At 41.9% G+C, this 12,759-nt stretch overlaps 1 long non-coding RNA gene across 1 annotated transcript in view; it reads right to left on the minus strand.

The window, feature by feature from the left end:
* The window catches only part of LOC116066113, a 24,341-nt gene extending 11,737 nt beyond the window's left edge, over positions 1–12,604 (minus strand). The window contains exon 1 of the long non-coding RNA XR_004895963.1: positions 12,444–12,604. This is a non-coding gene — a long non-coding RNA (uncharacterized LOC116066113). The remainder of the gene's footprint in view (positions 1–12,443) is intronic.
* Positions 12,605–12,759: the final 155 nt, after the last annotated feature.

A 12,759-nucleotide genomic window follows, 5' to 3' on the forward strand; every position in this document is an offset into this window, starting at 1 on the left:
GGCCTGTCCGGGTGATGCTTAGGTATTTCTTTTGCAACTTCAGCTACTAAACACGGAGAAAGATAGATTAGACCATTTGCAACTAGATGCCACCTTTCCTAGATGCAGCTCTGCCATACAAGCATTTAACTGGGAATGTTAGCAGTGAACACAGAGCAATAACCATCATCCTAGCAAAGTATCCAGGTGAATGCAAGTGTTCCAGGTCCCAGGTGTGGTTCAGATCTATTTTGATTCGTGCAGGCAAAGTGAAAGGAATCAAGTTATGATGGGTGTGTGACACATTTGGCAAAGGACAAAACCAGGCACTGGCTGGTCTTCATTAGGACTGAGGTCATCGTCTGCGGTTTGTAGTCAGGGAGGCAGGCAACATTGTCTTTTTTAGGCAGAAGACTGAAGGTGGATGATATAAAGCAGATAGGACTTTTGCCTGTGGGCATCGACAGTCTAAGAATGTCCTCGGGCCTCAAATTTGTCCCCAAGTTTTTCTACTCAAAAAATGTAAGTATCTATATGATAATGTCATAAAGCATGGAACCCCGAGTCTAATGGAGTAGTTGTTGAACCACGTAGAGGTTATCGGTTGTAAAAATAACCCAAACTGTATCGACTCTACACTTGACATTTTATTATATTATTTTCTGCACTTTTTCATGTTTATTGTTTGACTCCTGAGGTGTTCGTGGATAAGACTAGTGGTATACATTGTCAAAGCGCCTGTCAGATGAAAAACTAAAGCACTGTCTGTCTGATGGTATGCAACTTTTCATCTGCAAACAATCCCTTAACCCAAACAGATATGGCTTGATTCCATTCATCCATCTATTGACTATTTTATTACTGTACATTAGTACTTAGTTGTTAGTTGTATTGAACTTTATAATATGAAATGCCCCAAGAACTCTGTGCACTGATGATTCCTGAGTGAATGCTTTCCAATTGGATTTGTCTAAAAGCAAATGGGAACAGTGACAGATCCACTGTGACTGAGAGCTTCGATCCATATAGGACATTTTCAACATTTCATGTCCTTCTGGTTCACTGGATTCTAGTCTATATTCTTGACGTTCCACTTCTGGGATTGCTCCGTTGCCGCTGGAAAATCCGCCATTTAGGCCGGATATCCGTTGCCTTGGGCTTCCTTTGTGTTGGCATTTTAAACTCCGGTCAATATATGAGGACTATGGTTAACCTTTTCTCAGATCTCTGCAGGGTAAATCCACACAGCTAGCTAGACTATCAGTCCAATCTGAGTTTCTGTTGCATGTGTTACAGCCACAGCAAACAAACACAACTTAAATGTGACCGTCAACATCTCGAAGAACACCAAACCCGAGGATTAGTAAAGGTAAATTAAAGTTTCTTCACAACTTAACTATTATTAATTAAACCAAAACTATGGGAGTCTGAAGGTCTGGCCAAAAACAACAAACGAAGGGAAGAAGCCTGAGCCAACCCATCAAGGGTTGTCGGACCCAGAACTTCCCCCCCCTAAACTAAAGAGTAGTGACTAACTAACAGAAACAAAGCCACAAAAACTAGACTACCAGACCTCCATCCTCAAAGCAATAAAACACAAAAGAAGACAACAGAAGTCAACGGTGATCAGAGCTGCTTCAGTCTCAGATCCCTGTCTCCCAGCCTTACTTATATACAGGGGCGGGGCCACACTGACAATCAGGAATCAGGAACACCTGAGATAAACAGAGAGGAAAAAGATAGCAGGGATGGGAGCGCATAATACATGACTAAAACAACCTTTAAACGTACGCATGTTACCAAAACCTGAGCCTATTTTGCAGCGGCACCGCAGCTTTTCTCCGGTGCTTAGCACCGCCCAAGACAATTGTGATTGGTTTAAAGAAATGCCAATAAACCAGAGCACTTTTTCCTCCCATCCCTGAATGCTATGTGGAGTAGCCAAACTCTCCTCCAGCGCGCTTTGGAGGAGGGTCTGGCAAAGCGAGACTAACTGGATTCAGACCCTGGTTTAAAACAAGCTGAAAACTTGCTGCTGTATTTCCCATTCAAAAGAAAAAAGTAAAAAATGACAAGATTGATTTTCTCTTTTGCTAACACAATATTCATATACAGTACAGTAAATATTATGTCATTTTGACACAGTGCATGAATGTGTATATTATCAATGGACATGAAGTTAAAGAGGTACAACTTTTTTGCCAGTGCAAGTAATAGTTTGACAGTTTCTATTAACAGCTGTTTCTGAAATTGTGTCCAGAATAAAATTGAGAGTTACTCACATAATAAAAAACGTGTCTTTTTAATATGATTGCTGGTGGAGGGATTGAGAGTCACATTGATGTAGATTGATTGTAGCTTTCTTTCTTCAGACTGAGGACAAATGCCGCAGTGGGTGATTAAATCCAGGCCCTTCGCTTGGACGCTTCTGGGGCAGATTTTCCGAGAGCAAGGGACTTGGCGCCGGGGATCCTGTGTATTTTCCACCCTGATCTCTGCTTGGCAGAGGCCTAAATAATAAAGCTCTTTTTACTGAGCAGCCCGGGGTTCCCTGTGTACAAACACAAGCCCTGCCCCCCCCCCCCCCCCTCCCCCTCCATCCAGCCTCTGCTGTTTTAACGTGACCCGCCGCAATGGGGGTTTACCTCACACCCCACTAAGCTCCCGTCCTGCAGTTGTCTGAAAGTCAGCCCCCACTCTGCCACAGACTCACACTGAGGTCAAGCCAATTTGGTCTTGAGGTAATTTTACTGGGACCAAAGTGCACAATGCATGGCTTGATCAGTGAACACAGGAAGCAGCTAACAACTAACAAACATCTAAACCAAATCTTGAGAGAAAAAGTCATGGAAAAAGCTCCAAGTGAAGGAGGTCATTGAGAGAGTTTTCACTGCAATGCCAACTATACCTACACTTCTCTGCCAGTCAATATTCCACATATGTTTTAGTGTTTTGACTGTTATTTTTAATTGCATCATGGAGTGCAGTAGGGTGCGAGACCAGTACGATCACGGAAATGTAGCAAGCGGTGATGAAACGTCCATTCATGCAGCCACGCATGGATGTGTGTTTATTTAACTACTGTGCAGGTTAATCTGGGCCCTCAAAGCCTGGTGCTGTGCGTTACTGCCAAGGCTCACAAACCTTCTGCGCTCTGATCAGCCTGCCAGCTTTGAAACCCGAGGCGGCCAGAGAAACCTCCTCCCGAAGCTACGGTTCAAGCCTGTCCTGCTTTCAGAAGAAACATTTAAAAAGGTAAATCAAGGTACTTTTTTTCTGCAAACGATTGCATGAATATCTCGCTTGTCAAAGTGTCTGTGCAGTAGAAAAATGTTCCTACAGTACGGTTGGTCATTACAATGTGTCACTGACAGAATTTGGTGGCACCTTTACCTCCCCATGCCCATAAACATAAACCATTTAACGGAGATCCAGTCTCTGAACAGCTGCGTAGGCGGAGGAGTGCGCTCTAAAAGCCAAAACAGTAGCTCGGCAGTGGAGGAAAAATTAAGTGATTTTTCCATTTTTACCGGCTGAGCCATTTTTCCCATGAAAAATAAAATGAAAACAACACTTAAGCCTCTGGGACCACTGGAAGAAATTAGTTCCCAACTGCAGTAGCTAATCAACACAGCCACAACACACACCGCGACGCCCTAAATGTGTGACAGAATTGAAGGCAAATGCTAGTGTGGCACCCAAAGGTTTTGTGCTGTAATCATGGTAAACCACACAGAACTCACAATGACATCACATTATTTAAAATGTAAGATAATTATAGAGGAGGGATGTTTAATGACATTGTTTGAATCCTGCTGAAAAAAAAAGATTTAATGTCAAAGTAGTTTTGACGAGGGCAGTCCGCATAAAATCTAAATCATCTTTATGAGACTGAGATGTGATATAACAACCAGCACAGGAGATATGGTTTCTTTGTGTTCACCACTAGTAGATTTTCTTTTCATTTTCTGCCCTACCTGGAATCTTCTGCATGCTCCAATCATTAACAAATACCAAGAACACCCAACAGACATCTGTGTGTGTTTTTCTATGTTCAGAATAGAAAACCAAACATAAATCTTCTGTGTTTGGTATTTTAAACATTCATTATCTAACAACTGGAGGAGGCCACACACAGAGACACAGAGACACAATGACACACACACACACACACACACACACACACACACACACACACACACACACACACACACACACACACAAACAAACGTGACTGAACTAAGAAACTGAGAGAAAGCTTTATCTTCTCTGCAGAGCATGGAAGAAGAAAACACCGGTACCAAGCACAGCTCCTCTGGCGCCAAGCCACTGTGGAATATCAAGAATCAGTTTACAGTTTGACTTCTTAGCAGCACCTCCCTTCTCTGCAGTCCATCTGTGAGTGAGTTATATTTCTCCACAATGTGCATGGATGAGGTGCTTGTTCAGCAGCCTCTACAAAATACACAGAGTGGCCATCTGTGTATGACACAGTCTTCACTGCACTTACTTGTGTTTCACTTTCAGCCCTAGGAATACTTTCATCTCCCTCTCTTTCATGTATATTTCCTTCGCAGTTGTTTCGACAACCTCCTTGTCAGCTAGACCTCATGCTTCTGTTTTTCTCATCTCTATAAAATGCTATTAGGTTTTTTAATCCATTCCTCTTTTTTCCTGTGCTCGGGTGCACACAGCTCCCTCGTTACTACTGTGTTGTACACAGCCAGCACCATCAATCTCTGTTGCTGTTTGAACAGGCAACACAAACAGGAGGCACTGCATCATGCTGTAGTCACTTCAGCCTCCCCCCTCCACGTTTATCCCACCAGATAGATCATGCTTCATGGGTCTGATGGCTATCTGCACTCCTACAGTAACTAGCGGTGTTTTTGGCAAACTGATGGTTTAATTCTAGTTTCTAACTAGTTGTGAGAAGGCCTTTAATCTAGTCCCTAAACCTCATTTGACATAAACAGCATACAACTGGTTTCACAATGCTGTTTTCCTCCCACCTCTCTAAACAAACTAAATATAGTGTTTGTAATTTTAGCTGTGATTTTAGCTTTGGGTTTGTGGGTGCAGGACAGATCATGGTGTGGATAGTTGATAATATCTATGAAGTGCCAGCAGGCAGATAGGATCAGCCACACTCAGGGCAATGACGTACTTGTCTTTACCAACATGCAACAGCATTGCAGAATAAACTATCCTGCCACATCGTCACAGAACAGTATTCAGGTTTTGTGCTTACGGGCTGCGTGCCATGAGAGTGAGGTACACCATCACCCATGCTGTGGTAATGCTGGTAATCTTTCACATAGCACAGATGAGGGCGATGTGATGATATATACTGTTGGATGGTATTGTGGAATGCCATATAATTTATAGAGTTAGCTATCATTTAAAAGAATAATTTGACATTTTGGGAAATACGCCCACTCGATTTCTTGCGTTAGAGTTAAATGACAAGATTTATACAACTGAGCGTTAAGTATGAAACGTGAGCCTGGAGGTGAGTAGCTTAGCGTAGCATAAAGGCTCTGTTTGCAGTTAAAAAAAATACACCTACCAGCTCCCCTAAATATCACTAATTAACACGTTTCTATACACAAACAGAAATGTAAAAACAACCATTTGTGGTTTTAAATTACCAGTCTGTGAGGTTGCCAGGCAACCAGTAGAGACGCTGCATAGAGTTGTTGGGTAGACGGATAAACTATGTTCATGAAGAACTATAGTTACACTCCCTCTAAAACCACATCATTTTCACATGTCTGTATGTGTACAGATTAAACAACCGTGTTAATCCTTGATCTTTAGAGGGGATGGTTGGCAGTTTTAATTCTTGACAGAACAGTTTCCCCCTTTCCAGTCTTTATGCTAAGCTAGGCTAATTGTCTCCTGGGTTTAGCTCCATGCTTAACACAGAAACATCCCAGTGGTATCCATCTTCTCACTATAGGCAGGAAAGCTGATATTGTAGTGTATTCCCCAAAAATTCCTACGTTTATGTTAAGTCAAGTTTATTTATATAGCACACAATCCAAATCTCCTTTTTTCGGCCATTTCAATGAGTACTACTTCTTTATGGCAATATTGGATTTTTTTTGCATCGGCATGATGAGTGACCTTTCAGATATTAGACTGATCTCAATAAGTGGCGTATGTATGACACGCCAATTCGTATGCCATTTTGGCGTGTAACGCATAACCGCTTTTTAGCATGTTTATCAACGCCGTTTGGCCTCCATTGACTTACATTACCTTGCGATTACGTGTCAATTTACGCCGTAGCGAGTAGTATGAAAGCCCAAAAATCTGCATATGGAGGTTGGTTGGGGTGGTGGATGGGTCAAACACAGGACTTTCACCTAGGAGACCGGGGATCGTGTCCCGCGTGTCACGTTAAACCCAACCGTCGCTTTCTTTTTTTACTAAACCCAACCCCGTTATTGTTTTCCTAAACCCAACCGTCTGAAAAGCGATTATGTATCTTGATAACATGCCAAAATGGCATAAAAACTGGCGTGTCATACATACACCACTTATTGAGATCAGTCTGAGTCTTTATAACACGCCAAAATGGCATATGAATTTTGTGTCATACATACACCACTTATTGAGATCAGTCTGCAACCCGTCCGCTGTATACGACGTATACATACACGCGGATAGCTCAAAATGCATACAGATAACACGCCACTTTGTTTTAGAAGTCATGATGTCACTTTGCAGGTATATCAGCTCTTTAATTTTCAAGTGGTTATTTTACTATAATAGTTCCTAAATTGAATTTCTAGAGAATATATCACAATGTATGTCAATATCATCATATAAAATTGCATATACTGTGCATTTTGTCTGTGTCATCTACTCCTACCTGTCACACAGAGCAAAAGACGGGGAAAACTGAGTGAATGAAGTCCTATTGCCTCTCTACAATAGCCTGGGAAAACCCTGACGAACTTCCGGCAAATTTGAGATTTGCTCTGCAAGTCAGTTTTTTTTACATTCAACATGACGACTACCAAAGTGCAGCAACCCGTTGATTCTGCTGTCGCTGCTACATCACCCAGATCGTTGGTCTGATTGGTTGAAGGACTATCAAATGCGCCCAGAGGCATTTGAGCGGTGTCCGTTGGTGACGCCCCTTTGGAAATGAGCTGTGAATGAACCTTGCCCAGACCCACTCTCAGTTACAACTGAGAAGGGTCTGGTGTCAACCAGGCTATCTCTACAAGACATCCCCATGTAACCTAACATCAACTAAATCAATTAAACAAATGCTAGCAAGGGGAAAAAACGGTTTACCATCTAGACCTGACTTTATCGTCATTAAAGGGGCGATAGAATGCAAAACCGATTTTACCTTGTCATAGTTGAATAACGACAGTTCGGTGGCTAAATAGGACATACATAGAAGCTCAAAATCCCATTGATACCCCTTTCCTCTGCAAATCTCACATTTTGAAACTGCCGCTGAAAACGGGCGAATCTCAACAAAGCTGGAAGTTGACGTCATGATCTCAACTCCTAGTCTTTGTCACGCCCCAACATTTGCATAGGCTACACCACTGACCTGAGGTCAGCTTAGTCTTCTGAATCTAGCTAGGTCATGCAGATCTCCAGAGGTCTGCTATTTAATTATTAAATTTACTTCTGAGATTTTTTTATGCGAGAAATCAACTATGTAGAGGTCAAATATGGGCCGTTTTACGAACATTGATGGCTAATTGTAAATTTTGTCCGACTGTGTGTCGGGAGTTCAGCGGTCGGCGCTGCCTGTGTTGCTGCCTCGCCACCCGCCTTCCTTCACAGACCCCAGCTTGCTGGGAGGTAGATGGAGCTCCGTCACGGCTGGCAGCCCACGGTACTCCATACCCGCGCAAAGTCACCGTTTTTTGGGTTAATGGACTACCAAACGCCGCTGCCCTGACAGAGCTCCAGGGCCTGCAGCTCCCCTCTTCCTGCTAAATGGCCGCTGTGTGTGAGTGAGAGCACGGTCAGCGAGCTTGTTACGCCCACAATCTCTTACCACAGGTTCCAGTTAATCTTATAATGGATATGTGTGTTGAGTTATTTAAACAAACGATCGTGGAAATAAACGCCTCTTGTCCACGAGTCTCATTGATAAAGCCTGCGGCTGGATGGAGCTCTATCAATGAGAGCTAGCTAGCCTCCTCTTAGACCTCTGAAACGAAACCCCTAATGTTCACAAAAATGCATTAAATTGAAATTGGACACCATAGTTAGCTTTATAAGACCTTGGGGTAGCTGTTTTATAAGTGACGTGATGAAATTCAAACTGTAAATATACGAAAGTTATGCCGGCAGCTGGCAGCCAGCCAGCTCCGGAGCTCCGCGGAGCCCCGAGCCCCGGTCGTCCAGTAACCGAGAAACGGTGACTTTCACTGGGTATGGAGTTTGCCGCTTTCTCGTCAGACTGCGTGGAGCTCCTAAAGTCCGACACGTCTTACCAAATTTGCAATTAGCCATTAATTTTCTTAAAAACGGCCCATATTTGAGCTTTATATAGTTGATTTCTCGCATAAAAAAGTCTCAGAAGTGAATTTAATAACGAAATAGTAGACAAACAATGTATAACTTTGCAGTGTCGGAAATATGAGACCTGCTGTCTAGTCTACAATGGATGTGTATGTGGTTCGCTCAAACCAATCAGCGCGCAGCTCATCTAAATATTCATGAGCATATCATATTTGGAAGAAAAGCTCTTGTTCCAAATAGAGCTATATTCACAGGGTAGTCAAGGACCCATAAAATAGCATTTGAGCAATATTCAGCCAAACCAATGTTACATACCCTATTAGGAGACCTTAAGGAACAGTGTGAAATACCCCATAAAATCATTCTATCATCCCTTTAAGAGACACACTTGTTGAGTTTCAATGCCGAAAAGTCATTGAAAGAAAGAAATGACAACAAGCAAGCAAAAGCCTTTAGTAAGTAAGAACCAATTGACCTGACCGTTTGCATGTACAGTAAGTTCTTCCAAGCAGCTCTGAAATGTCATATGCATACAAGGGGCCTTATTCAAACATCCATCTCTGCATGTGGGTGGGCAGGCAGTCAGGAGTTTCCCCAACAAGGTCACACCCTGCTCGTCCTCCTCCTTCTGTGACCTTCCTGTCTACATATTCCACATTAATAAAGATCATAAAAAGAAGGAAACTCTGCAGTGTGGCATACTGTATAAATAGTGTTGACACAACAAATGACTAAAAGGGGCAGTGTTGCTTGGGTATGATGTCAGCCTTGTGCCTTCTGGATACAAGCAAACAGAAATCTCTTCGTTTGTTTCTTTGCATTTTTCTCATCCTACTTCTCTTCAGAACTAAAGTGTTAAAATAATAAAAGTAGCATTTGATTCATGGTGGATGACTGGCAGCTGTTGTAAAACTAAGCATGAATGAAGGGAGTTAGATAAGAGTGGTATTTTTATGCCATCCTCACAGCTGGATTTTGCATTAATGGATAGTATTTCCACAGATCCATGTGCAAATTAACCTGTAGTACCAGGAAAAAGTCATGACAGAAACTTTAACAACCAATCTATGCCAAGGATCAGTCATTAGCTAACTAGAGAACAATGAGATCATCAGAGAATCAGTCAAATGGGAGCTGCTCTCTGAGTACTGGCCTAAAGTCAGGATGATCTCATAACAGAGCAGCTCAGAGGCAACTTTATCTCTATTGATGCCAATGAGAAGTTTAATGAAGTCATGTATTCAAGCCAGCACCTTGGATCTGCAGGTTTCTGCCATATTCATTTTCAAAGTTGATTAAAATGACAAAAGAAAAAAAAGAAAAGAAAAAAAAATCACATGGCACTGAGAACACACATTACATCTACAATGGGCTTTGATTAGGCCGATGTTTTTTTCTCTTGTGCCCCTCACTTAAATCCTTCTGGGCCTTCTCCTTAATTAGAGGAGTCAATGCTGTTTGCACGGAACAATGCTACCCCCATGTGGCCAAGAGAGGTACACACAATCCTGTATTTATTGATTTGTTATTGAAAAAATGGGATCAGGATAATAACTTAGAATGCTACATGTTTTAAGTCGTCGTGTCACAGCAAGCTCACAGGTGTGATACACACTTTGTTTTCTTTTGACCTTTGGCACACAGTTAAGCTGCCATGGTGATGTTATTGTAAACAAGTCTATCTGAAGACTCTTGATTTGAATCAGGAAAAACTCCCTGCGAAACGCCCAGTAACGAGAAAATTAAGGGACAAACCTCAGGAAGAGCAACAGAACAAGAGTCCCTCTACCAGGATGAACAGACATGCAATAATGTCTGTATACATCAGTGGTGGAAGAAGTACTCAGATCCTTTACTTAAATAAAAGTACCAATATGACAATTTAAAAATACTACATTAGAAGTAAAAGTCCTGCTGCATTCAAGAGCATTATACTGCTGTAACTGATCAAGGTTTTAACTTATTTATATACAGCAGGGATGGGACAAATACTTGTATGTAAACATGTATAAATTTAATTTTTTTAAAAGTAGGTCAGTTCAAATGCACTCTTAATATGATGATGATAATGATGATATATGATATATACTCACCTAAAGGAGTATTAGGAACACCCTACTAATACCGTGTTTGACCCCCTTTCGCCTTCAGAACTGCCTTAATTCTTCGTGGCATTGATTCAACAAGGTGCTGCAAGCATTCTTTGGAAATGTTGGCCCATATTGATAGGATAGCATCTTGCAGTTGATGGAGATTTGTGGGATGCACATCCAGGGCACGAAGCTCCCGTTCCACCACATCCCAAAGATGTTCTATTGGGTTGAGATCTGGTGACTGTGGGGGCCATTTTAGTACAGTGAACTCATTGTCATGTTCAAGAAACCAATTTGAAATGATTCGAGCTTTGTGACATGGTGCATTATCCTGCTGGAAGTAGCCATCATGGGATGGGTACACGGTGGTCATAAAAGGATGGACATCGTCAGAAACAATGCTCAGGTAGGCTGTGGCATTTAAACAATGCCCAATTGGTACCAAGGGGCCTAAAGTGTGCCAAGAAAACATTACACCACCAGCCTGCCCAGTGGTAACAAGGTATGACGGATCCATTCTGTTTACGGCAAATTCTGACTCTACCATCTGAATGTCTCAACAGAAATCGAGACTCATCAGACCAGGCAACATTTTTACAGTCTTCAACTGTCCAATTTTGGTGAGCTTGTGCAAATTGTAGCCTCATTTTCCTATTTTTAGTGGAGATGAGTGGTACCCGGTGGGGTCTTCTGCTGGTGTAGCCCATCCGCCTCAAGGTTGTGCATGTTGTGGCTTCACAAATGCTTTACTGCATACCTCAGTAGTAATGAGTGGTTATTTGAGTCAAAGTTGATCTTCTATCAGCTGGAATCAGTTGGCCCATTCTCCTCTGACCTCTATAGTATCAACAAGGCATTTTCGCCCACAGGACTGCAGCATACTGGATGTTTTTCCTTTTTCAGACCATTCTTTGTAAACCCTAAAAATGGTTGTGTGTGAAAATCCCAGTAACTGAGCAGATTGTGAAATATTCAAACCAGCCCGTCTGGCATCAACAACCATGCCACGCTCAAAGTTGCTTAGATCACCTTTCGTTCCCATTCTGACATTCAGTTTGGAGTTCAGGAGATTTTCTAGACCTGGACGACACCCCTAAATGCATTGAAACAGCTGCCATGTGATTGGTTGATTAGATAATTGCATTAATTTGAAATCTTACAGGTGTATAATAATCCTTTAGGTGAGTGTATGATAGATGCATTTAGGATGCAAAAGTGTATCCTTAGAAGTGCATTAATATGCCAACGTATACACACACACACACACTACAGCACCCTGAGCATATGACTAATTATTTTATTAAACAAAAATGACCCAACAATAAATAAAAAGAGGACACCACGGCGGGTGCAACAAGCTACATTCACTTAAAATCAAGAACAGAATAGAGCATCACCAAGGCAGACAATATTGACTCTATAAACACAGCCATTTGAGCAAAAACAGAGAGCTGCACAGTCTGGGTCTTAGTGCACACCACCCACACACAAAGATTAATTGAGAAATGGATTAGTTGTCATCTATTAAATTAATCGCCAACTATTTTAATAATCAATTAATCGGTTTGAGTAATTTATTATTTAAAAAAAAAGTTCTTAAATGTAATGTTTCCTAGTTTCTTTACTCCTCTCTGACAGTAAACTAAATATCTTTGATTTGTGGACAAAACAAGACATTTGACAGTCATCTTGGGAGTTTTATAGACATTTTATAGACCAAACAACTAATGGACAGATTAATCGACAATGAAAATAATCGCTCGCTCGCACACACACACACACACACACACACACACACACACACACACACACACACACACACACACACACACACACACACACAGTGTGTTGTTGTAGACTACTCACCGCAATTTGTGAGCTTTATGCATCGTAAAGTCCTCCTCAATCTGCTCCAGGTTCAACTTCTTTGTTGGTTTATTCTCAAAGCACGATGTAACCACTCCACGCAACAAGTAACCCGTTTTAACAATTTGAGCAGTATAATGAGGCTCTGCAGGTACAATTTAGGAGAACATCCTCACACACCTTTGAGGACCTTGAGGATCCACCATTGGCATTTTAGCACGTTAGCCAGATCCAGAATGTACCTGTTGGTCAGTCACCTCGTGGGTGTGTTTGATTTGGGTCATTAGCGCAGTTTTTCTAATGGGGCGGGGGTAAG

The sequence above is a fragment of the Sander lucioperca genome, chromosome 19 (genome assembly GCF_008315115.2).
Source record: "Sander lucioperca isolate FBNREF2018 chromosome 19, SLUC_FBN_1.2, whole genome shotgun sequence".
In the NCBI taxonomy this organism is placed as follows: domain Eukaryota; kingdom Metazoa; phylum Chordata; class Actinopteri; order Perciformes; family Percidae; genus Sander; species Sander lucioperca.